Source organism: Corvus hawaiiensis, chromosome 13 (assembly GCF_020740725.1).
Source record: "Corvus hawaiiensis isolate bCorHaw1 chromosome 13, bCorHaw1.pri.cur, whole genome shotgun sequence".
In the NCBI taxonomy this organism is placed as follows: domain Eukaryota; kingdom Metazoa; phylum Chordata; class Aves; order Passeriformes; family Corvidae; genus Corvus; species Corvus hawaiiensis.
In genome coordinates this window covers 6774272-6801455 of record NC_063225.1, presented here as the reverse complement: position 1 = coordinate 6801455, position 27184 = coordinate 6774272, and the positions used below count along the sequence as shown (strand labels likewise).

Sequence of the window (27184 nt, the reverse complement as noted above, 5' to 3'; positions counted from 1 at the left end):
ATTGCCCTGAAACTCAGTAGTAGTGGCAACACTGAGCACTTATTCCTCCAAGCCTTTCTTCAACTTTATCAATGTCCTTGATTTTTGAAGCACCAGTTTCCTCCCTGGAGGTCTTGACCCATCCTGCCCCAGCCATGAGGGTCCTGCTCTGCCAGGCACCAATTCCAACAGAAATAACTGTACTAGGGAAGATTCAGCTTGTTCTGCCTGTTAAAAAAATACCCCCAACAAAACTGTTGTAGCTGTTTCAAGGAGATTGTATTTCTGTCCCTCACAAGAGAAATATTCCAGGTATAGAGAGATGCATTTTAATGACTCGCACATCCTGTGGGACAAAAGCCTTTATTCCCCCCAACCTTTCTCCCTTCCCAATCTTCCCCATGTTTAACATGTTCATTACAATTATAAGTATTATTGTTATCCTTGTGGATAGTATTATCAGTATATTTTATTTTCTTTCACTTATTAACCTGTTCTTATCTCAACCCACGAGTTTTACCTTTTTCCGATTCTCCTCCCTATCCCGAAGGCAGGACCATGATATACCATGTTACATTTTGTTGAATTGGAATTAAACAGAGATGTTTCTAGAGGGAAGGTTGATGTCTCAGTATCTTCTCTATTTGGTCTTGAAAGAAAGTTCAATTTTATTCTTCTACATTTTATTTTTTTTTCAAAGGTGCATCAGTTGAACAAATGAATAGGCTTTCACATCGATCTATTTGTTTACAACAGGCTGGTCTTGAGTTCAGAATCATCACTGTCTAAAAAAGCATTGAAGTTGTAGTCATGAGTATTTGAATGTGTTTTATGTGCAACCTTCTGGTCTTGAAAGCAAAAAGAAGTGCCTCAGCTCCTTTAGCATATGTGCTCCTTGAATATCTATTTTCCAGGTCAGTCTTAAAAGCAGCCTGTTCTTTACAAGAGCAAATCCAATATTGAAGCTGTTAAGTCCAGGCACCCGCTTAAAACTTGGCCCTGTCTGAAAAAATAATAAGAAGAAATAAAATTGTATTTGTGTAACCTTTCTGTAGAAGAAGCTGCTAATTGGTACGGAAGTCAGTGCAAAGAAGCACTTGGAAGAAGCATTGATTACAAATCCCGCTGGGATATGGCTCGCTAAAGGTCAATCACTCCTTCTATTAATTGCTTTAAAAATAAGGTTTGGAGAAAGCTGCCTATGAAATAATTGTGGGATTTTGGCAATCCCTGTTGTAAACTATGGCAGTGCTTCCATTGGTTTCAGGAGGAGAAAGTTGTGCCACAGCTTGGATGGGGCCTTTTATTCCGCTTGGGTTTGTTTGTAACAAAATTGGCTGATGAAGAGGTGAGCGTGGCAAAGAAGTGCCAAAACCACAGGTCTTGTTACTGACTGCTGTACAAAAACACATTCATTTCAAACACCTCAAAAAGCGCAGGAGAGAAAATTAAGTCTGGGTATGTTTCATTTCTCCAGGCAATTTTCCTTCCTGGGTTACACGAATCTATTCTTTTTGGTTGTTTAATAAAAAAAGTCACAGAGTGTAATTGTTAAAACAAGCAGTGGGAAATGCAACAGCCGGACAAGAAATTACATGTCTTATTTATCTCCACTGAAGTTACTCCTCCCGGGACTGGGTGCTGGTGGAATGTATTGCATTGAAGCATGTGCCTCTGATGCTGGGCAGAGGTACTTACCCCAGCTCTGCAGCAGTTTCCTCTCCATTGTAAGTCCTAAAGGTAAATGCTAACCCAGGTCTGAAATAACCTATGAATCTTGCCAGAGACTGATGCCCCTCTGCGCCCTTGCTGTTAATGCTGAGGCAGAAATGAAGCAGGTCAGGCAAAACTGGAGCTCTGTGGGTGGCCTCCTGACTGTAGGAAAAATTAAATCAAAGCTCAAGGAATAGTTATCCCTGGGGAAGAAGGTTGGTGCTTACAAGTTTTCTCTGTAGATGCCTGAAAAACTGCCCAAGCACGATGCACAGTGCACAGCCCCAGCACAAGGAGCTTTGGCTGAAATAGAGATGAAAATAGATAAGACAAGAAGAAATAATGTTTGAGTACGTTTATTTCATGGAAGTGGCAGTATAAAATCAGATCCTGTTTAACCAGATTGGAATTCTTCTGTGCAATGATTTAGCAGCATGCTGATGTGCTGATAGCATTTGCCATCAACTTCGCTAAATGCTGGTACATGGTGCTCCAGTCCTACAGAAATTCACTCGTTTTCACAGATAGCTATCCAAGGGCATCAAGGCTCTTCTTAGATGGATGGCTTCTTCTTTTGAGGACCCTAGCTACTATTTTGATCAGCACAGTGTAAAAAACCCGAAGGGAATTTAAATTAGATTTAAATTATTTCTTCATTTTGCTGTCATTATGTATATTGGGAGGAAGGGGAATGGGCAAATTATGAACAATATTGCAATTATACCTTCAGAGGGTTTGGCTTATGTAGGGCAACTGGGCCAACAGATGGTGAAAGCAATTTGATGTATAAAAGTATGAAATAACTGATCTGGACAAAAGGATTAAAGTTGGGTGTGGGTATAAATTGAACATGGATCATGAAAAGTATATTAGACTATTATGGGAAATCACTGAAGCCTGAGCACAGATGCTGTGAGCAAATCAAACTGCACTGGCACAGAAATAGAAACAAAGACAAAAGGTGAGAGTGTTATTGTTTTAGTCCTTTGTCAGTTGTGCAGGCTTTGATCGGCTGGAAGGAGAGAGCTGCCTTGGGGGAGAGGTGCTGAAGGATCTGGTCAGGACCAGAATGTTCACAGGGGTTGGGCCAATTTGCACGACAAACTACAGGGTGATGTGCTGATTTTAGAGAAACACCTTTAAGGAAGGGCTCCATCAGGGCATTGCATTTCTTAAACTAGCATGGAACAAGACAGAATATCTTATTAGTGTTGGCAAAAGGGCCTGGATGAGGCAAAAAGGCCAGGCTGCTTCTTTCAAAGATAGTGCAAGCACAAAATAAGTAAAATGAGGACATATGTTTGAGAGTACTTAATGGGAAGCACCAAGTTTTCAGTTGATAATAGCCACTTAATCAAACAGCCTTCTGTAAAGTCCTTCTAATCCTAGCTCATCAGCAGAAGCTATGCATCACTGGGGTATTCCCAGGGCAGAAGTACAATTCTGCTGACAAAGAAGACTAAAAGATAGCAGGAAATTCAGGCAGTGCTTCTGTCCGTGCTGCTCACTCTCTAAGGGAATGTGTGCACCAGACACGGGTGAGTTGGTTGGGATCCCCAAGAAAGCTCTGTCCCAGCTGCTTCCCGGGGTGGGCTGGGCACGGCACACACCAAAGTGACTGCACAAATTTGGGAGTCCCATCCTGCATCCCTGCTCCACCCTGCGTTCTGTGCAGCAGGACAGCCTGGCTTGCATATGCCTCTGGGATGTCCACATCAAGCCAGCTTACACATCTCTGTTGAAAGAAGGTGTTACCCTGCCTCAGGTGGGTGTTGTGAGGAAGCTGTCTGGGCTGGCAATACAATCCCTCCCTGTTTTTAGGAAAGAATGCCTTGTGGTATCCCCTTACTGTGCATGGTACTGCAGAACTGACAGCAGAACACCGGCTGTGGGTATCTTTTGCTGTGATCCAGGGGGAGAATTTGGGGGTCTACCACTGGACAGACCCATACAGAAGGATCCCTGAAGGATTCCCCAGAAGGGAAAGGGAAAGTCTGTGGGATATTGAGTTGCTACGGTAGCTCACTATTGCTCTGTGTATGTTCAACAAATGATAAATTGAATATGCTGCAGCAGAAAGCCATGACCAACCCATCTGTCCAAACCCAGAAACACTCTCATGTTCACTGTAAAGCTCTTCTAACAAGTGTGGTGCCATGGAACCCCACTGATCTGAACTTTCATGGCATTGCCTTCCTACCTGGGGAGGATAACAGCATATGGCTGCCCTGGACCAGCAGGACATCCCAGTTTTCCTTATTTCCTAGCTGGCTAAATTGCTTTTGGCTGGACATGTGGTGGGTGGAGGATTGCTTCAGTTGATTTCCCACCCATAACCGAGCGAATCAACTCATTTACTCTTTGAGCTCCCATTAGCAGAACTGATAGAGGGGTGTGAGGAAGTTCTTGTTTGCTTTTTCATCCACTCAGTCACACAGTCCAAAACCAAATTAAATCTTCACCCTAGAAATGTGTCCTATTGTGAGAGGCACTTAATTCCTGCAAGGCCCTTGGAGTGCTGAGGAGTCAGAACAGCACAGCCTGAAGGGCTGAAGCACAGTAAAACCCTGACTTTGGGATTTAATGGCAGAAATAGAAAATAAGAGTGTTGGAGAAAATCAGTTTAGAGGAAGTAAAAATGCATTTTTCAAAAAAATAGTTTTCTTCAGCTTTGGATTATTTACCATTATAAACTTTTCTCTCTGTTAAAAAATCACTTCTAGGTCAATTTTTCAGTAAAAATTCCTGTCTCAGCATGAAGAGACCAGTTTTTTCAACTTGGAAACATACCCCTGCAACTGGCATGCCTGAACTGAAGTATGTTGTTTTAAAAATGTGAACATGAAAATTAGGACATAAAAACTGCTGCACTCACTTTTTCCAGTCTGTATTGTTAGCCTAAGTCGGCTCACATGCATTGTCTCACTCCATCTGAATTGCTATTTTTTAGGGAAACTTTCTTGCTGAAAATAAGTCAGCTGGATCCTTCTCTGGACCAAAAATCAAGGTTCTGATTTTGTTTTGTCTTCATCTTTATTCCCTTCTTTTGGAAATTTTGGGGCTGGTAGACCGGAGAAATTTTCTAATTTGTTTGACCATTGTTTACTCCTTCTCCTCTCCCTGTCTCACAGATGATCTCCACTCCCCCAGATCCTAGAACCTGCCCCATCTGGAAAGGATGCGTCAATCTGGAACATGGGCCAGCAATATATAAGCCAGGAGTAGGAGTAAAGTTATAGTAATTAAGGCGGAGTCCTTAAGGGATAGATTAGTGTTAGCTAGCTTTGAAAGAAATTGCAGGAGTGTGTTCCGACCTTATTAGTAGATATTCCCTGGGTAGAGAATATGTAAGATACCTGAAGAGTTAAGCTGAAAAATAAAAGCTTCGGCAAGGGCTACTTAGGTCTTAGGAAGGACAAAGAAGGATTTAATTTTGATTTAGTCTAGTGAGAATTTTCTGTTGGAGAGATTCTACCTGCTCTCTTTGCTCTCACAGCAGCATTCCCCAGCATGCCAGCTCCTCATCTCTGTCTGTAGGTGGTACATATAGATCATGACAAGTACAAGCCAGGCAATGATATGCAGGACAGAAATTCCACTGTTGTCACTGAACTGAGGCTGAGGTGCCTACACCAACAGAGAAAACCTGCTGCATGGGTGCCAGAGCAGGTACTGGAAGGACTTTGAATGGCTTACATGAGGCATCAGAAATGAAGCAGCAGGGAAAGGCTGGTGGCTCAATGTCCAGCAGACCAGAACTTGTAGCAGAGAAAAAATAGACAGTTGTTACATTGGACATGCAGGCTCTCACTTAATTTCTGTCCCTTCATCCTGAATTTGGAAGATAAAATAGGATGTAGCCCAGAAACTGTGGGCAGTTCTTGATCCAATGTCTTTCTCCCCCTAGGGAGGTGCTGAGGAGGGCCCAGTGGCAGCAAAGCCATGCGGATATGCTGCAGACCCTGAGCAAACAGCCAGTCCTTCCCCAGCCCCAGGGAAGGATGCCAGCGTCCTGAGCTGGCCTTGCTGCCTGGACACAGCTAAAGCCTCTCAGCATGCACAGTGTGGATGCTTCTTTAGCTCTCTCTTTGTGCTGGATTGACAGTGTCCTTGTCTCCAGTGTAAATGCCATCCTGTTCCAGCAATGCCATGTGTCCCAGTCCCGGGGGAGAGGCTGGGCACGTGCTGGGCACTGTATGGGGTAAGCAACAACGAGTGTTCATCCCCAAAACGCGGAGGTGGGGGGAGCAGAGGAGAAGATGTGACCTCAGCAGATGCTCAAGAAGGAGAGGGGGAGGATGTGCACTGCAACGAACCAAAGTTAGCACAAAAGAGAAAGTGTTAGCCTTGTCAGGGTAACAAATGCATTCAAATCTGGACTGGGGGCTGACAGCAGCTCTGCTCTCCCAAATGCCTCAGCACGCTGCCCTTGAGCTCTTCCCTTCAAATCACTGCACCTCAGCACTGCCTCCTGTGCAACCCCACAGACCTGTCCTCCCCCCCGAGCCTCTGAGTGTACATCCCCACTGTTCTGGTCCTTGTTGGAACAAGCAGCGTTCCTGAAGCGTTCTGCATCTTCACAGCATTTCACAAACTCCAACATACATCACCTCTCCAGGCCAGTCAATGCTCTTTGACAGAAATTTTTGTCTTGAAATTTTAGTAGGAAAGGTTGAAATAAAATTATGTTGGCCCAGTGCATTTGCTGGCAGAAATCCAAATCAAGTGTGGAAAATCCAAATTGGGTATAATGAGAGGGGAGGATTTTGTGCCCATACTGTTGGTGCAAGAATTCTGGTTAATTGTTAAGAGTTGCTTATGCAATGTTTCTTTTTATCCATAGACAATGTCTTGCAAAATGTGACTCTTTAAAAAATATAATTAAAAAACCACACAACTTTTTGCCTGTGTTCGGTATCAATAAAATAGTCTATACAATCCTACATGACCATACTACCTGATGTCAAGCCAGATAAAGCACCTGTCTTCCAGAAGAAACAAAATGTTGTCAAATCTATCACCTTTAGCAAACAGAGCAGCCTTTTTTTCCCCTGCTGTCTCATCTCTGAAGTACCTCTCGCCTGAATGACTCCAGTTTTGATGATTAACCAGCCCATTTTCAAACACCTAGAAAATGCCTTTCCCAAACAGGGAAGGATCTGGATATTAACTCCAGCAGTGTTGTGCTCAAATACAGACCCATTACTGCTGTTTGTTAATCATCTGAGGTGACAGTGTCTGAAAACAACTGCACAGGGACTCTCTTCAGGGTTTACAGATGTGTTTATAGCTTCTTCTGTACCTTCAGTGAAAAGCAAAATCAGTGTTCATTGATACATGAAGTCTTCAGGCTTCGTTTTGGAGTTTTCTGCTGCAGCATAACAAGATGTACCAAAAGCACTGTTGTGTGCTCTGCTGTACCTCCTCAAACTCCTCTTCGCTGGCAGATCAGATGGATGGGGGGCTGCAGCCATTTGCATTTTTAAATAAAGTCAAACACTGTAAACTGGAGCTTGGCTTTCTACAGCAGTGTGCTGAGCAGTTGATTTTGGTTGCATTTTGAGAGGCTTGAACTCTGCTCCAGTCTATTGCTGTCTCTTTTCTGAGCGGACTCCCTAGTGCTCTAATAAATATTAAAATCATGGTTGTGCCTTTTCTTCAGCTGAAATTTGGATTTAGCTGACAACTGGCAGAATTTTCGCCAAAGGTTTGACAGAATCATAGAATGGTTGTTGGAAGGGACCTTAAAGACCATCTGGTTGTAACCCCCATGCCATGGGCAGAGACACCTTCCACTAGACCAGGTTGCTCAGAGCCCCATCAAGCCTGGAGGTAGTTTGGGGTCAGGTTTGGGGCAGGTATGTAGATATGAGGATATGCAGACAGAAAGATCTCAGGAACCTTCAGAAGCTCCGCAAGAAGCAAACGGAAAATAATAAAATAAATAAATAAAAGCTAGTGAACAAGTGCTAAATTCAGAGAAATGAGAATAAATGTGTCCACAGGGGTCAACACAGGGAAACCCCACATAACTGGAGGGATGTTCCTGCCCTTCTCCTTTCACCCCTTATTGTTTTGCAGCCACAAGAAATTATCCTCCCCATTCCCCAGGCTGAATTCAATCTCCCACCATGTCAACAGCTGGCACCTCCTTGGCACTTACAGAGACATTTTGGGCACTGCCAAGACTATTTGCATTGCTAGAGGAAGGATTATTATCCACTGAATCAATGAAACCTGTGTCAAACTCAACTGTCCTCCCAATATTCTGAGCACTTTACCTCTTCATGTGTCTGAGGGAATGGGAGCTATTTAGTGTCAATGTGGCACAATCTCTACACCATTGCTGCAGGTTTTGTGTGCTCTAGGTTGGAGTCACCTGAATGGGAACCTGAAAGAGATGCAATAGATGTTTGAACTTGTTGATGGATGAATTTTGAGCTGGTGAAGTAGAGAAAAACACCCTCCCTGTCTGGAAATGTATGGACAGTCACAAAGGTTAAAAATTCTACGGTGGCGTCATTTGGGCTCGAGTTATAGAACAACTACAGTGTTAGAGGTGTGTGTGGAAATTTTTCAGGTGAAAAAAAAAAAAACCTCAGTGAAGTTTGCAAAAGTTCCCTTTCCAGTAATGCTTTATCCAAACACATCCTCACACATGCTACACAAGTTCTGGCAGTTAGCCTCCTGAGAGGAGAGGGCTGAACACATGGCAGGCACCATGTGTGTGGAGTATACTTTGCCCCAAGCTGCTTGAAATCCCAAAGATTTCCAGAGAATTGCAAATGTTGCACTGTAGGTTGGCCCTACACAGTAATCTGAGTTCTGCCTCCAGCTTCTGCCAGTATTTTTAAACAGGGCTGGAGCAGCCCCTATCTATAAATACTCTGCTTCTACACCAATATTTGAGATTCCAGCTGATCAAATTCTGTCTGTTAGGCCACTATTTTGTTTATTATGTATTAATGCTTTTCAGTACCCATTTAATTTCTTTTCCCTCTTGTCATTGCTAGGTGGCTCTTGCTAGGACACATTCAGACTATGGATATTTACAGAAGAAACCTGTCTTTTTCCCAAACCAAGAGTCCTGTAGCTCACAGCCTGCAGCATTTCCAGGATGTGAAATAACACAGTCAGCAGGACAACATGTCAGTCACTAGCACAGGCCAAAAATAACACGTGTAAGGCCAAACTCAAAGGGCTAGAATGGTGCTCTTAGAGCAGATGTTTAAAAGCTCTAGGCTTGTTAGCCAGCCTGGACCAACTGCAAAAAGCCTTTGGGAAGGATTAAAACTCTTGGCTAGTACACACACTTCTCTGTTGGAGGCACTGGAGATATGTTTTACTTAAAAATAAAAGTGGTAACCTGGGCTGAAGTCTTGCTCAGAGATCTCCTGAGCCAGAGATCCTGGCACCATTCCTGATTTGGGCCAAGTACTCATTAAGGGCAACAGGAGTTTGATCTCAGAAAGGGCTAAACAGGGGCATTAGTGGCTCAAGAGAATCTTGTCTTAAGGAGGATGGGGTAGAAACAACTGCTCGAGAAATGGAGAAATTCAGAAAGTAAGTGAGAATAATAGATGGGAGGTTTTATAAGTGTAAAAGACAATATCTTGGAAAAACATCTGAAGGAAGAAGACCTCAAGATTCCTGGTTGACATAACCCCAGTGGCAGCACTCAGCAATCCCAGCCTCACTTTGCATCTACTCCAATGTCTATGGAAGCACCAGATCCTGCCACATTCTCTGCAGTGAACAGGCAATAGTGATGACTTTGTCTTTTTTCCCACTCCATCTACCTGGTATCCTAAAAACATTCCCGGACAAACAACGCATCCACCTTTACTGCTTCTGCCATAGCCTTACTTCTGTACGTTCTCTGGCTACAACACTCTGTCTTTGGCTTGTTACCATGGCAAGAAGGTGCCCTTCTGTGTCATTCACAGTGAGAAACCAGAGGCCCTAATGCTCCACATAACAATTTTATAGCCTAATGTGTGAACACACATGAGCTCATCGGGAAGGAGAAAGCCAGCATTCACCCTGAGCTGCGGATGATTTCCTCAGTCATGAAACCTTTGGCCAAGCAGCACCACTTTTTTTTTTTTTTTTTCTTTTTTCATCATCACAAGGAAAAATAGCATTGAAGTTTTTCCCAAGTGCCAGATTCTACAGGTAACAGGCTGGGAGTTATTACAGGTCTCATTAGTCTCCATGGCCTCCTTCCCACACCTATAAAGACCAGCACATTATAAAAAGGGTTAGTTGGACTCAACAGTGAATGAACAATTTAGCTGGGTAAAGAACAGAAAAGAAGTACATTGGGGTATTATGGTGGAGGAAAGCAAAATAAATTTATTTCCCCCAGCCTTAGCTGAAATTAGATGAGTGCTTGGATTGGGTACCCACAAAGGGAAACCCCATGGTGGTGTTTGCTCTTGGTCCTATGAAGAACAAAGATTTTTTTTTTCTGATTAAAACCAACCTCTGTAGTATTACAAATTCCACCCAAAGTTACAGAATTATTTTTTGTTCTATCTGGCATAGCTATGTGAGAGCTCTACCAAGGGTAGATCAGAGAAGGCAGGGTATTGTAGAGCTATTTTCTTTCAGAATAAGGCAGGAACTGAGAAATTATCTCTGTTGTGTCTGAAAAGATTAGGTTAAGTGCTGGAACAGAAATCCACTGAGGAATTAATTTGTAGACTTTGCAGAGAGTAAAGAAATTAAATCTAGCTAAATGAGTTACTCATATTTTTTCCCTTAACAGTAGTAAGCATTAAATCTTGAATTGTGAATACAGTGAGGCACTGACACACCATCAGTGTGTTAACTGGCTCATTCATGCTGCAGCAAGGCTGTGGGTAACAAGGAGCTTTCATTAACAGCTGATCTAAAAAGGAAGCAGTTTTAGTCAGCATTGACCTTTTCCAGGCACTCCTGTAACTTGTTTGAGCTGGGAGGGATGTCCTGGGATACCTGGTAGTACAGTCAGGCCAGGAGGTCTGTCCCCTGGTGGTGTAGATTCTAGGAATGCTGTCTATGGATTTTACTCCTCCCAATGCATTGGCTCTGGGTTCTTGTAATCATCTGAGCTACCTACATTATTCTGATTGGTTTGGCACCTGGAAAAAATTGCTTTCAGGAATAAGGAACCAGCAGTACAAGGTGGTGCAGCTGGTGTCATTCTAGGAGTGAGAAAGAAGGCTGGCAGAAAACAAAATTTTGACCTATATAGAGCAATCCATCTGTCCAGGGAAATATTTCTATATTTCCTAGAGTCAGTTTCTTCCCCTGTGGTGTTCTGACAGAAATTTTCAGTGTTTTTACCAAAAGGATATTTTTTTCCCCCTGCTAGAACGCTTTTCCCCAAGATTATTGCCCCAAGCATGGTGCTAGGGAAGGCTTAGCCATCCAAACTTGCCATTCTCATGTGGTTTTCAGCAGCCTCCTGGGAGCTCCCTTAAGGGTGTCCTGCTCAGTCATTTCATTGCCTTCCTGGCTGATTTTTTCCCTCTTTTCTTTGCCTTCCAGCTGCTTGCAATTCACATGAAGTATTGTATTAATAAACAGACCTTTCCCTTCACCAATCAGACAAACATATGGGATATGAAGCAATAAATGACAAAGCAGCCCCCCATCTTTCATACCGTCATTGGCCTTCATGTCTTGCAGGAGAGGAATTTCATCCAGCTGGTTTCATCGTTGTTGAGTGATCTTTAGTATTAAATGCAGGGCAAAAGCTAAAGATCATGGCACCAAAGTCCTTTGTACGTAACGTTACAAATGACTTGCCTGCAAACGGAATGAAATGTCAGAAGATGATCTCAAATAAATGAAGATATCACCACAACCACTCATGTGGAGCACAGTGTCCCAGACCTTCTCTCTATTATTACAAAAGCACTCACATTTCAAAAGAGAGGGGATTTCTTTTCTCTTCCTCATAGGGGAAGCTGACGCTGTAGAATTGAAAACACGATTGTGGTGTATGCTGTGTGAGAAGCAGTCACTTGCTGCCTTGGAAACCTTGAAAAGGCCGTGTCTCTGATTCTAGTTTCTCTTTTTCTCACCCTCTGATTATGTAAGCCCCACTCATTTAGGTTTGGAATCAGCCTGCTTTTCTTCCTGGTATCCATTGCACCATTAGGCTGTTGCAGTGACAGAGTAACCTGGTGGGAGGGTAAAAACACCTTATGGGTTAATGGAGGAAGCGGGATGTTTTCCCTGGATGAGCATTGCTGTAAGTGGGATACAATGGAAGACATTCTCCCTGTCAATGGTGGTGCCTGTGCTAGAGCAACAACCACCCCTCCCCTCCCTACATCACGGGGGCTGAACTGGTAATTTAGATGTAATTAGGTACCTCTGATTCCGTTTAATGGGGCTCCTGATAAATGGCTCTCCTGCCTAATTGGTACAGTTACCATAGGAGGGACTGGCCCAAAGTGTGAAGCAATGCAGGCCCCTAACTCCCACTGAAATCAATTACACTGAAATCAATGAGAGTTAAACAGCTGAACAGCTTTTAAAATCTGGCCCTCAATGCCCCCCAGGGCTATAATTTATCAAAACACCAAATAAATAGCATGCCTGGTTGATTTCGATGGGTGTGATTGGTTTATAGGAGTTATTACTGGAAAGCCCCCAGCTTTTGATACATGTCCCCTGTTATTTTTCCAGAATTTCAGTCTGTTGATGCACAAGTGCAAAGCAAATGAGTTGAGTTTGACTCTGTTCCAGGAAGTCTATCAGGTGGAGTCCAGCATATCTTGATTTTGGCCATGATGAGGAAGGGGATAGAGGATTAGACAGACCTCTGCTCTCATCCCATGCAGCCATTTATGCAAGTTCTTATCAGGGCAATTGCTGTGGGGAAAAAGCTCTGCAGTCTTTGCCCATCAAAACTCTCCTGAACATCACTGGGCATAAAATCAGCAGTGACCTTGAGGATGGAGCCTTTTCTGCACACAAAACCAGGAGACTGCCACGAGTGCTTCATTCTTCAAAAGATAATTCGATTAGGGTGTTCTGGTGCTTGCTGGCATGGCCTTATTGCTCTGTTACAGCTTCTAAGCAGGGTACCTTATCTCTTTGTAACTGTTGTGAAGTGCTTCACTGTTCTGCATGTTGCTGTGTTTCTCAGTAGTACCAGATATTAAACTATGTCTCAGTCCCTACATCCCTGAGAAATGGAGAGTTGCACCAGGACTGCTACTAAAAGGGCATTTACCTCTGCAGGCATCAGTATTTAGGAGTATTCTGCAGTGAGTGGGACGTTAATCAATATCTGCTTTATGTCCCAGCAGTGTAACACACGACTGTGGTGTTTGATAGGTTAATCATGGGACATTTCAGCCAATATTCTGTCTACCCTTGTATTTCCTATGCGTGTTACTCCTTTGGCTTCAGGGTCTTCTCAGAGGTGTGAGTTGAGAGGACATTAGAAATTCTCTTTCCTGATGTGTGGGTTGGAGTGCAACATGCCAGGTAGCCTTGGAGGATGACTGTCCAAGCTCACCTTTTGGAATCCCAGAACCTCCAGGATGACAGAAGTGTCATTTATATACTCTGATGGATGAACCGAATTTCTTCATTTACAAGGGTGCTTTCATGGTGCCTCATAACCTGTCAAACCAGATGTCAAGTGTCAGTCTTTCAGAGTGTGACAAATAATTTCCGTTCTGAGATGGCTTTATGTTGCTGATTAGACTGTTGATGGGCCATCAAAGACATCAAAGACATCAGATTCTGGCATCTATTCTTGATGACAATATGTAAACTCTTCAGTGATCTACATATTGGCTCAGGGACTGACTTTGTTCTTTCCTGCTCAGAACAGCAGTATTTCCTCACCCCTCCAGCGAATGATGTATTTTGCACATTTTATTTTGTGGTGCAGCTTGGTCAAAAGGCTTGAAGGTGTGAAAGAAAAGTAGCAACAAAAAGTTGCATCACTCATTCCCAACATAACTTGTGTTGGAAGTGTTTGTATTGTCCCAGTTAAAGATGCCAGCGCACACTTGAGTTTGTCACTGTGTGGCACGATCTGCTCACAGCTGTCCTGCCAGGGGCAAACCAGGCTTTTATCTTCTCATGATACCCCAAATTGTTTTTAATTGTACCAGCCACGTAGTTTGCTCCAGCCTAGAGCAAGGCACTAAGGAGACAGTGTGGTTAGTACTGAGGACCTGTTCAAATGCCAGCTGCAATAGAGGAGTCCCCAAAATATTTGTTGAATGGAAGGCAGATAAAGGTGCAAGTAGTCTCTAGCTGTATTGCTTGAAAAATCAGAACACTTCATTCCATGTGAGAAGAGATGCAGGTCCTTGGAAAAGAGAGAGACTCCAGTCTCTCTGGAAATCACTCTTTGAGTTCCTGCTGAAATACTCTATGCAACCGGTACTTAGCTGCTGCCAGGAGCTGAGATCACAGTTCACCTGGCTTTATTTTCACAGAGGTGCCTGGAAGTGGCACATTTCAAACAATAGCAGTGTATGTTTGGACCCACATACTTTTCTTTCTTTCCTTCTCCACCCTAAATTTGTTTATGCTTCCTCAAGACAACAGGCATGGTCTTGCATATAATTTGATCTGCTATTCCACAAACAAATGTAGGTCACACTCTTCCAGTGACAGCAACTGAGAGGTATCCATCAGTATCTTGCCTATTGATGATAATTACACCTCTGTGAAGTTCCTTCAGATCCTCCCAACCTGTACTTACAACAGACTCCATGTGGTGCCTTCTCTTGTCTCTTTTTTTTGCTCCTAAGCTGATGCATTTCTGACGCTGGGAAATGGCTTGGTGAATTTCTGTATTTCCTAGAATGACCTTGCTGGCATTTTGACCACAGTATGTGAAAGACCTGAAATGCTTGCAACCCTGTAAAAATGAAGTTAATAAATATGTAAATCAATCTATGTTTATTTATAGCCTGGCAGAACACAAACACCCAGATTCCAGCCAAAAACTCTGTGCTATCTATGATTCCAAGTGGCTTAACACTTCAGAATTTCAAACACTGGGAGAAGATGAACACATACAAGAAGGACTTTTTTTTATTTTGTTTTTAAAAAACCAACTAAATTACCCATAATTTCCTTTCTTTATTCTTTTTACTTATATGTTTACAGGGCACTAAGCAGCACAATATTAATTACACAGAGGTCATTCAATAAAAGAAGATGTATCTCCATTCCTCTCCATGGCAGTTCACAGAAGCTCCACTCAGGTGGGAGTGGAGCACATGTTAAAGGTGCTGCCATGAGGGCCACTATGTATGTGTGAATTTATTTAATTCTTTATTATAAAGTATGCCTGGATCAAAGGATTACTCCAAGGAGTGAAATTGAATCAGCTTAAAAAAGAAGAAAATCAGAAGTCTCAAAATCAATGCAACACAGCCCTTTCAAATCCTGTTTATTTACTTTTTGTTTGTGGGTGGTATTTCCTTCATTCCCCATCAATCATGCCAGCTATTGATATTTTTTCTGTCAGACACTAAGAGTATCAGACTGACTGACATTATCTGTCTATTGACTGCCTCAGTTTTCAACCTTGTTGGATTTGCAGCCCCCCTGAGCATTTTCCAACTGAGGAATTTAAGCCAACTGACATGGATCATTAGCTTGAGTTACTCTTCTTAGACCTGTCAGAAGTAAACTAGAAACCTCAGAAGCCTTAGGTAGATAACACTGATGTATAGGATAGATATTTACATAACACCATTGATGTCTCAGGTATAACTCGTCTCCAGCTGGATGAAATAATCGATAAAAAACCTGGCAGAAAATTCAGAAAGAGGTTGTTCTGGGCATTAGGAAGCCAGGCCCACAGGTGGATCCATTTTCTGTCTCTCTGGCCTGAGACAGAGTTTCTGAGGGGGCATTCACCCACTCAGGAGGACAGTAGCGATCCAGGCATCATTTACACCCTGGGTGGGTGGATAAGGATATAGGACAGCCCCTACAACCTCTTGCAGGCATGGGAGATGAGGTAGGAGACTCTAGCTCAGGTGGATCCAGTCTCTATATTAAGGACTTACCTCTTGGGCTTTATTACACTTTGTTTAGCACCTGAAATCATGTTGGAGACATATTCTCCTGGGTCCCTCACTTGAAACTAATAATACTCTCATAAGCATGCTAATTTAATGTGTGCTGCCAGCCACTCCAGGCAGGCACCACCTGATGTGCAAGTTATGACTTGCAAACACTTGGGGACTTAATTTTCAGAGGTACCTTTGCACCATGGAAATCAGCAGGACACCTCATATTGCTCATTTTTGTCTTTACATCATTACTCAAATAAATACAAGAAAACCGTGTAGTCATGTGTAGAGACTCAGCATTTCTACATTGCTCAAATGTCAGTCAGATTTGCTACCTCTGCTAGACTGAAGAGTTTTTTCCCAGTCAAACCTACAAGCTGAAACTTCAAGGGAGATCACGTCCAACAATTTGATTCAGGTTCTTCACAGTCGAGAAGTTCAAGGGCATGTGGATATATGAAGTTGTGTTGGTTTAATTGATAGTTTAACCTAGTTTTATCAAACTAATTATGGTATCTGTGAAAGTTTACTTTTCCTCTATTTCATTTAAGATTAAATTGCTAAGTAGCTGATTTAGGCTAGAATATGATAAAAAAATTTCTAAGCAGAAAAACTATCTTGATATGGTAGGGAAGAGCTCTGCAACTTGTATCTGTCTTGGTTACACTATAGAAATTTGTGTGTAGACTAATCCTGGGAAGTTTAAGAGCCATTCCTTTGTGGATAGCATGCCTCAGTGATGAAAGAGGAAAGATGCTGTCCGCTCGTGTTCCGAATGTTCTTATGAGGTGTTAATGAAGCATTTCATCCTTTAATGGGACCGCTGGGATTGCAGTTGTCTATATTTTATTTTAAGTGTTGTTCATTTTCCAGGGATCAATACCTAGTTCCTAGAAAAGATACAAAAAATTCCAGTAATGTAAGGGAGATAATTACTGTGTACCTTGAGGGCTGATACATAGGTAATGAAATATCCTCTGCAGTGTGAGCCAATTTTAAATTCTCCACAACATTGAACTTCCTTTTCAAGATGCAGAGCAGAAAGAAAAATCATGGCATGTAACATAAATATCGAGACAGAAGCGGGGCCCAGTAACTTATTATGTACATGTTTGGGACTCAACCAGTCATTTAACAGCTCAGCTTCAGTGGTGCTCTGGCAAGTGAGATAAAAACCCAGTGCAGAAGGCAATCTGAGAGGCCACTAATATCTCAGAAGGTGATGCCAGGATTTGTTGCCTCCTACTCTCCTTGATCTTCTCCAGGAGAGACTTTGTGTTTATAGAAGCAGAAAGTGTACCAGACAAGATTTTTTGGCAAGATCTTGCTTGGGTCGGTTTGATATCCAGTTTCCATTACTTCAGGGCTTGGCATGAACAAAAGCTGCAGAACTTAAACGGTTTACAATCCACTTGTTGCATTTTTAAAAAACACATATATTTTCTGTGCTGTAGCAGTCTGGTTTTAATTGTCTGGATATGTTTTAGTGCAACAGGCTCACATGGAAAATTTTTACCCAAAGAGACAGCTATAAGAACAGATCCAGAAAGTGCTATGGGAAAAGCCATGTTTTCCATGTGTCATTGCTGAGTCCTGTCCCCAAACCAGGTTCATCTCTATCATCTGACTCTGTGAACTTTCCAGTGTCATATACCAAATGTGCTTTTCCTTTCCTACCTCAAACCATCTGGAAAAGCTGTTCCCAGCTGCTGTATAAAACATAATAGGACAGACTGGGAATTTTCAGACAGACTTTTTTCCCCTGTGCTGCTTTTGGCTGGAGTATAGCTCATTTTCTTCACAGTAGCCAGCATGGGGCTGGTTTGGATTTGTGCTGTTGATAACTCAGGGATGTTTTGTTCTTGCTGAGTGATACTTAGACACAGCCAAGGCCTTTTCTTCTTCTCACCCCACCAGTGAGCAGGATTGGGACACAAGGAGTTAAGAGGGGACACAGCCAGGACAGCTCACCCCAAGTGACCCAAGGGATATCCCAGACCATATGGAGCCATGGTCAGTGTATAGAGCTGGGGGAAGAAAGACAAAGGGGGGACATTCATAGAAATGGTGTTTGTCTTCCCACATCATCATTACATGTGATGGAGCCCTGTGCTCCTGGGGATGGCTGAACACCTGCCTGCCCTTGGAAGTGGGGAATGAATTGCTTGTTTTGCTTTATTTGCACACACAGCTTCTGCTTTACCTATTTACCTGTCTTCATCTTGACCCACAGGTTTTCTCACTTTCACTCTTGATTCTCTCTTCCATCCCAGTGGGTGGAAGCAAGAGGCTATGTGGGGCTTAGTTGCCATTTATGGTTAAACCACAGCATTCCCCATCAAATAGTTTCCAATTCAGCAAAAAAGAAGCACCTCAATCTGCTGACATTCCCATGCAAATCCACAAGCTATTCAAACAGACCTTCCTTACCAGCCATGTCCAAACCCTGCCTGGTTTTGTGTCGGGCTGGCGCATCAGAAGGCCTTCTGGCAGCTCTGGTAATGCTTTGCTTGGCAGCATCTCTATATTAGAATTGTTTTTATTAAAAATTATGGCACACACCCCAGAGCGAGAACTTCGGCCTCTGAATTATGGTGCTGCACTGATGCGGTGGCTGCGTTTTTGTAACTCCTGTAACAGGATCCTTGTACATGTGGTTGGTAAAATTTTTTGTAAAGATTTTCCCCAACCACTTGAGATTTCAGAATTGGACATATGATTTTCCTACACTGGTGGTTTTTTTTTAATATTAATAATTGCCTGATTGTAGTTGACAATGTGCTGGATACTGCTCCACATATAGCGAGACAGAAGAGCTTGTAAGGTGTGAAATGAAACTAAATGGGTATGGAAATACAGCAGAGATATGGTCTGCTCCTCTATGCTGGGTTTAGAAATAACGTGGGTGTGATAACCTGAAAGGAATCCTGTCCCCCCTATTTCTGGATGACAAATGAAATAATGGTGTTCTCTATAGTGTTCTAAAAGACTCAGCTTTGATCCTACCAAACTGGGCTCATGGTGACAACCTGGCATTCAGGAGAGAATGGGGGGGTCTGTGAATTCTGATCATGAGGGCACGTGGGTTTTGGTGCAGTCCAGGGCATAAAAGGTGGAAGTAAGAAAATCTAAGACAGGTTTAGTAAGATCCCATCCCGGCCTTCTCCAAAAAAGGCAGAGCCCCACCACAGCTCAATGCTCTGCATCATTTCCCCCCTTCCTTTCTCCTAGCAAGGTGAGCTCTGTTCCTGCTTCCCCACAGGGGGAGATGCAATACAGCATCTCTTTTAGGCCCAGAGATGGTTTCTCATTGTTGTCTGTGAAAATCAGATGATTTGTTCCCCTTTGTAATGGAAATAGCAGAGCGATCGCAGTGCTCCAGCAGCCATCCAAGCCCAAGAGGAGAACTGGCAACTTCCCCCTGACATTTCCAAAACAACTTTCTGTATTTTCATTGCTAAATGATGCTATGGACAGAAGCCCTGAGACCATTCTTCCTGTCAGTTCCAGGGATGGGCAATTAATCACTAGTGATTACAGGTTTTTTCCTAGCCAATAATTGCGAGGCAATTAAGTTTGGGGAAGGGAGAGCAGGGTGGAAGCGTGGATGGCTGTGGAGAAGGGCACCATCAGCCCCTGGCAGTGTTAAACTGTCCCACATCACCTGTGAATTTCAGTTATCAAAGCACTATATTTTGATACACAGTAATTATGCTTCCACCTTGGTTTTCATCCCTTGCATTTGCTGCTTCTATTGAATTTCAGGCATTATGTGTCACGGCTCAGAAAGACTTGAGAAATCCATTAAAAGCTTCCACAAAGAGAGCAATTTTTCAGACAAATGTACAATGAAGAAACTGGTCTCTTCTGATGATTAATTCCAGTAACTATTCATCAAGTCAGGTGCCAGACTTTGCAGTAGGGTAGGAACATTAAGAGCTGTGATGAGTAAGGTCTTCTAGCCCTGAACCTGTGAACTAAATACATCAGCAAACTACCAGGCAGCAGCTAGCAGAAATACAACATTAGTTTTAGTCACTGTACTGTTAAAGCATGTATTTTCACTGGCAGGCTGCAATTGCCAACCCTTCATAAATCTTTCCATGGAGCCAGTGCCATAAGCACCACTGGTTTAGCTCTAATCCTTTGGGTTGTTGTAATCTTTCACCAGTGGGATTTCAGTGATCCCACACCCAGACTGTGCCTGGCTGATGTCAGTGGGAGTTTTGGACAAAAACACTGGAGAGGTTTAGTCAACCAAATATGTAGCCAAGCTGTGATAACTTCTAGCTGTAGATAGGTACTGGTGGTGAATGTTTAATCCACAGCGACACACAGTACAGAGATCAGGAGTTTATTGCAGTCACTCTCGTGCAGAGCTGGTTCAGCAGCTCAGGCTGTGCTTTGCACTGGAGAGCAGCACTGGTTCCTTGCTTTGTGTGTCATCAGCAGCATGGTGACCCCCCAGTATCCAAACAGAAATCCTCCTCCTTGAAATGTCACTTCTTGTCTCTCTCTACTGGACTTAATTTTGTACTGCAGAAAGGGATGCCCCAGATTTCCAGCTCAGAGTATCCGTTCAGTCAGAGCTGGAGCTGGAGAATGGACTTTTTGACTCTGGCTAGGATGAATGATCTGTTTGATGAAATGTTTTAAGTACGCGTGCTGTAGGGTTTTCTCCCTTTCCTTCTCCTTCCCAGAAAAAGGAGCCACAGGGAATGAGGCATCCTGCCAGCCTCTGCTCCTGAGCCTCCTGCCCTGATTCCACATAAGCCAAATTCCCCTTGAAGTTACACTTGGGTAATTCCATTGAAACAAATAAGATTTTTACAGTGTGATCAAGAAGAAAACTTACAATACAAGTATTTTAACATAGACTTACTTCGTTCTCTTTTTTGCTGGCAAAAGTTGTATTTAGAACATTCTCTTTCCTTTTTGCTCTCATGTGGGTGTACCTCTTGTGAAACTTACCATTGTTGGAAATGTCTGTGAAGAAAAGACAAAAAAGAGATAAGCTGAATTACTTCTTTTTTTCTTGCCTTAAAAATTTCCTCTGCGGAAGAGCTTGCAAGAAGTGTAAAGAGAACATGAGATTTTAATGCTGCCTTTAGCCACATGTAATTATAAAGTAAAGGTATGGGTGCCTTTAGGGTATCAGCCTAAAAATGAATGGCATTGCTATCAGAGTGGCAAAAGGAATGTTAACTGTTCCCTAGTGATGGAGACCCAAGATAGAGAGAAATTAAATGATGTCTGTGAAACGAGGAGCACATGAGCACACACACTGGATCACAGAGAGCTCTGGTCACCAAGCCGTGGATTGGTACATGGGCCACTGGCAAGTCTCTATTTGTAGTTAGCCAGCTGCTACTGGGAATAAGCCAAAATACCCATTCCCATCCAGAAGACTGTAGGAAGCCAGTGTTAATCTTGAGCTAAACTGCTGTGTTTGATCTCTAACTGCAAAGAAAGGTTTTGACATCATGTTGATCCAAACCATCTCACCAGCAGAAGGCACCTTGTACAGAGACTGTGTGTACATTAGAGCCCAGCAGAGCCACAGCCCCAGCAGTTGCTGGGTACTTGATTGGAACAACAGCAGCAGGACCCTCCTCATCCAAATTTTCACATGGGAGGGACCCTGCATGGCTTTGCTGAAGGCTGCAATGTGGCAATCACACTGCTATCAGAGCCCAGGATAACCAAGCATGGTAGGAGGAAGAAGAAAGCAATTACCCATGAAAGAAACCAGCAAGAACAGGGAAGTTGCACACCCCTGTTACATTCCCGTACTCACCAGATAAAATTAACAGTAAAAAAGAAGTTCTCACAGCTTTACAGCTTAGTGCACAATATTGAAAATGGTTCTGTTAATTTAGAATAAAATTTATAATTTTAAATTCCAAGTCCTGGAACGATAACCATGCAGCAAAATCAATCTTTCTTTGCTGTCTAAAGTTTGAGAGCTATAAACCCCAGGTAATCATCAGCTTTCTTGATGTTTATTCTTAATTGAAAAAAGGAAGATCGGGCTTTCAGGAAAAGCAAATTCCATCTCCTTCCTTAGAATTTTATGCCAATGTCTTTCTTCTACTTCTCAATATTAATCTGTCTCTAAAAAGTGAGATTATTTGTTTCTGAGGATCCAAGGATATTTTTTCCATAGTCTGACCTGAATTGGCACTGTATTTTATAGATCAAGCTCAATGCAGGGCAAAACCAGCTCATTTTTCCTAAAAGTTTATCCTTTCTTCCCAGCACAGTAGAGCGTATCTTTTGCAGCTGAGCCATGTCAGGCTTTATCCTGGGACTTCTCTGAGTTTGCCTCTGGTTGTCTTATTTGCTTTCTTGCTGACTTGTTTGTTCTTCTGTGAACACAACTCTTCATACTCCTCATTCTTCATCTGTGAAATTGTCTTTAAAAAAACAGCATTAAGAGGACATTAATATAGTCCAGTCAAGTTCTCCGTGTTAAGAGATGCCTGAGTTAAGCTTGCCTAAGCTATCCTAATTCAGTCCCTTATACATGTGTTCCTTCTTCTACAGCCTATAACCCTCTGTTCACTATTTCAGTGGATCTCCAGGGAGGGCCCCATCTCAGGCTGAGACTGGGAAGCTGTGCCAGCAGGGCAGTGCTAATTGGAAGACGACAAATGTTTGCTGATGGACCTCTGATGATGGTCGTGATCCTGGATCCCTGCCGTCTTCTAGGATGACCAATTTATTTAGGCTGACTCAGATAATTAAATGCATGAGTAAATTTCTCCTCACTCAGCCTCTATTCTTTCCTCATGAGACTGCAGGTCTGTGAACTTTCCTTGCATTGTGTTGTCCCAGAATTACCTATTTTCTTCACTTAGGAAGCGCCAAATAAAGTCAACTGAATATTTGATATCTGTGAAAACTCACAAAGGGGATCTGTCATTCAGAATACCAGTAGCTATTCCCTACCCATGATGGAAAATGCACTACCACGTACAGGAGACACTGCATGAGCAGATCAAAAGATCAGTATTTGATCTCAGGAGTGCAGTCAGTGAGTCCATGCCAAATGCTTTTGGCAGATTAGCTCTTGCTTTGAGGAACACAGCCTAAACACTTTCCTGTAAGATCAGGGAAATAGTGCCATGATCATAAAACATAACCTCGCTGCTTCCCTGTTTAGCAGCTCTCTTTCCACCCTAGGCACAGACACTGCCTTCATTTCAAAGATGGTGAATCAATGGAGATATGGCCTCAGTTCCAGCAAGCAGACATTGCTGGGATGGCATCCTCAGGACTCTGTCTGCTCTGCTCAGAGCTCCAGTCCAGAGCTGGAGTAATTTCCTCAGGGAAGAGGAGAAAGAAATATGCCACCTCTGCAGAGCTCTAGTGACAGAGCAGCATGCACACCTGTGGCGCCTGGGTACATCTCTCTGCCAAGAGCTGCTCAAACCCCCCTTTCCTTACTGTGCATCACATGAACTTTGCCCATTGATTTGCAGTAAACTCTGAAGAGAGGAAGAGAGAAGCTCCCCATGCCTGCCAACCCACAAGCAGCCCCTTGCTCTGCCTCCCACCAGCCATACACACACCAAGGATATTCCACAGACATTACTGAGTGAGCCAGAGAAGGAAGATGCTTGAGAGGACCCTGTAAACAGTTTACAGGAACAAAAGAAGGGAATTCAGCTCTTCAAATAAAATAGCCACCTAAGAGAATAAAATTGTACATTAATTTATTTTGGGTTGAATTTCTGTACAGGTTTATGCACTTATTTTGCCTCACAGAATCATTTCAAGCATCATCAGTTCTCAACTAACAGGAGGTACATTTCTACCAGTGTTGGGAAGTTCCTCCCAGCTGCACCAAAGTGTTCACAAGCCATCACTGGTCTTACACTGCAGTCCCTGCTCACAGCCAGTACCTTCTGCTACTCATCAGCTCCTGATCATTTTCCTTTTCTGCTGCTGTTGTGCTCTTACTTCTTCTCCAGAGGTACCAGAACATCCATGGGCAGCAGGTGCTGATCTGAGCTGAAGTGCTCTGGAGGGACCAGCACAGGTGATTGGCAGCAGTGAGGGTTTGAGATTGCCAGCCTGGAGCAAGCTCCTTTCAAAGTCCCCTGTGCCCACCCTGCAGGCTCCCTCTCTTCATGGTGACAAGCAAAAACTGATGAGAACAGCACTCAGGTCCTCTGAGCCACAACCTTCCTTCTCCTTCTCACTGCCTGGTTCTTACAACCAGATGGACTTCAACGTCCTGACACTTCCCTTCCAGCAAAGAAAAACGCTTAATATACAGAACCCCTGCACCAGCATTTTGAGAACGTTTTCCAATAAAGTAAATCAAAAATAGAAGGAAATTTCCAACTGATAAAATTGGCCCAGCCTGTAAGTGCTGCTGCCCTAAAACAATCAGTCATACCTGGGAGCTAAGCTCCCATGAAAGGCAATTGCATATCTGTGCTGGTAATGCTTTTTGTCACTGCAGTACGTCTTTGAGGTACCTCCGGCCCCACTATGGCTGGTTTAACATAATCTTTTCTGATAGCAAATGGGAATTTTAGCTGCAGTCAAAAAGGCTTGGCAGTGTTGCTTTCATCTTGGTACCATCCATGCTAAAGATATAAGCAGAAAAATATCACTAACAGTACATCAGCTGGGCTTATATTGTCACAAAAAATTCAAAAAAGACACTACCACTTTCTGATGACACTGTCACTAAATCCAGCTACCCTGGAGCATGATTATTGAACACACAGCCAGGACAACACTGAGGATAACAAAATGAACTTGCAAGAGCTACTCTTTGAGTAATTCTGAGTCATCACTGATTATCTGCTGCACAATTGAGGAAGGAAACAAGCAAAGCCACATTGATTTATACTCCAGATGCCACATACTCTGCCAGGCTCAGGCTAATGTGGCTATGTTGTCCTCAGAACTGACTTACAATCAGGAAAGAATTTGGATTAGCACGTTGAGAAATTAGTGCTTGCCAAAAAGAAACAAAGTAAAAACTGGGAAAGGCACTATTTTGATCCATTTTGTGATGTGACATTTTGTAAGTTCTCTCAGAAACAGTTTGGTGTTTGACATCTGATGCTTTCTAAATATGTCGCTGTTTGTGGCATGTTCAGAGAAAACCTGTAATCATCACAACCTCTTTAATGGAACACAATGAGATCTGACTGTAGCAATAAATCATAACTCATCCGATTCTATTCTTATTGATTTTGGTGGAATAAAGGTTTTGCCCAGAGGAATAAAACCACATGAATACTTTGTTAGCTTCTCATCATCTCTTTCTCAATTCATTATTACTTTGCTTTCTCCTTTGATGACTGGTCATGGAAAGTAATTCAGTAAATAATTCTGGTGATGGATTCATCTTGTTCTTCTTATATATGAGAAAACTATTTGTGATGCACCTACAACGAGATTAGCATGGGTTTTAAATCTTACCAGATTTGTAGACAACAGGATATTTAATCTCTTGATTGGCTGAGAAAAATATATATTATTTACTTTCAGGTACAAACATTTCCATCTGCATCAAAATTTACTTGCTGGAAGGCTCCATGTGTACACAGTGCTCCAGGGACACAGGCCATGGAATGGCACAGCTTCTTATATTAACTCTTTCTGGTTATCTTTAGCTTGACCCTGCCATCCCTGTCACAGCTCTATTCACACATATTTCATGAAACTGTTGAGGAAATATCAGGATGTAATAACAGAATTTTGCTTCCAAAATGAGTTTCCCAGCAGCGAGGAGTGATGCAGCTGGCTGAGCTAGAAGTGATGGCTGCCACAGTAAACCTATTTTAATTTCCTCCACAATTTCTTTTTTCACTTTACTGGACTTAATGCTCTGGCACAGAAAGACAGATTGTTGGGAAATAGGCTCAGGTAGCCAATGAGAATGTGGAATGGGTTTGATTAGGTTTCTATTTAAGGAGGATATTATTTGGGAAATTGAGTCTCATTCCTAGTTAGAGACTGATGCAAGCTTATCAGCTGAGAAAAGATTTAGGTAACATTTCAACTAAACAGCTGGAAGTGGTACAATAACCCTTGATTTTAAAGGAATAATTGTTGCATCCAACTTAGACTTAAAAACGGAGAAAAACAGACTTACAGGGCACAGAAAAGGAAATCTCATTTTGTTTTTAATTTGAAAGCAGCGAGGAGAAAACATGATGTCCTGTAGCTGTCAGTGGGATCTCAACACCTGAATCAGAAAGACTTCAAACACTGTCACGAAGCAGCAGCACCAGTTCTGTGCAAACCTGTGTCTCTTGGGTGAGGAAGGGAAGAAGAGGCATCTGGTACTTCCCTCTCCCCATTTCCTACAGCCTGCCACAAACCCTCTTCTCTGCTGGTCAAGACAGAGGCCATGTAGATCAAATGAAAATTAAAAGGTGAGTGGTGCACCTTTGCTTATCAGTTGTCACCCCAGATCTGGAGCATGGGAAAGTCTCCATCAGGGTGCAATCTGTCTCTCAGAGCCTGTGATTCACCAGGGAATACATTGACATAAGGAATACCCTAAAAGTACCCCACTTAGCCCAGGTGTTAAGCTGCAGGTGAGCAGTTAAGAGGAACACTTTAAAGCAGAGCAAAAAGATTTAGTGATGGAACTTCCGTTGACATTAAATCCCACACACTGCTTTGAAAATTTACCACCTGAGAGCTACCTTAAATCTATAATGCAGTAATGGTATTAAACAAGGCAGGGACATTAAAGCACTGGGTTAAATCTTGGATTTCCATAATGCTATAAAATGGGACAATAGCAAATCTAGTGCTTGGTCTTAATTAATTATGTGAGAGGGATATGCTGGACTGACCAGCACTGTCATAGGCAAATTGCTTATTAAAAAGGTTACGATCTTTTCTTTTCCTTCCTAAATACCTCTTAAATGCTCCATCAGCTCCATCTGAATAGACAGCCGGTACATCATGGAGGTCACTTGCAGGGAAGTGTTCCCAGGAAAAGCAGGACCAATCTTCCTTTCACCCAAGGGAATCAAATGCTGTTTTCATAAAGTAGAGAAGACCTGCTAAATTCTTTCAATTCTTTAGAAAAAGTTGTGTTCTTTTTCCCTGAGAAATGCAGTTAAGATTGGTTTAAAGCTTCTGAGAAGCTTAATGAACCGTGGCTATGCCTGTAGCTTTTTCCCATTTGAAAACTTTTGTTGCTAATTAACTTCATTAATAGTACTTAGAGGCACAGTGGCCAATATTTACCGAGCTCTGGCATTACTGCAAAGCACCAATGGAGTCAGTGGCTCAGCAAATAGATTCCCTGCAGAAAACTACAGAGCTGAACTCATCGTGGTCAGATTGTTTCTCCTCTGTGTAAAAAAATGAAAACCTCGTTGATGCCGTTGTTTAAAAAACCACTGTGGTGTTAAATGAATAGACGGAACTTCCTAATCCTGCTGGGGTTG

The 27184-nt window shown here is 42.7% G+C and overlaps 1 long non-coding RNA gene across 1 annotated transcript; it reads right to left on the bottom strand.

Annotated features, from left to right (window-relative positions):
• Positions 1-430: 430 nt before the first annotated feature.
• On the bottom strand, positions 431-11680 carry LOC125332886. Its single transcript, XR_007206649.1, has 3 exons — positions 11604-11680; positions 11343-11487; positions 431-982 (listed from the first exon to the last, which is right to left on the bottom strand). It is a non-coding gene; the product is annotated as an uncharacterized LOC125332886 (long non-coding RNA).
• Between the last annotated feature and the right edge of the window lie 15504 nt (positions 11681-27184).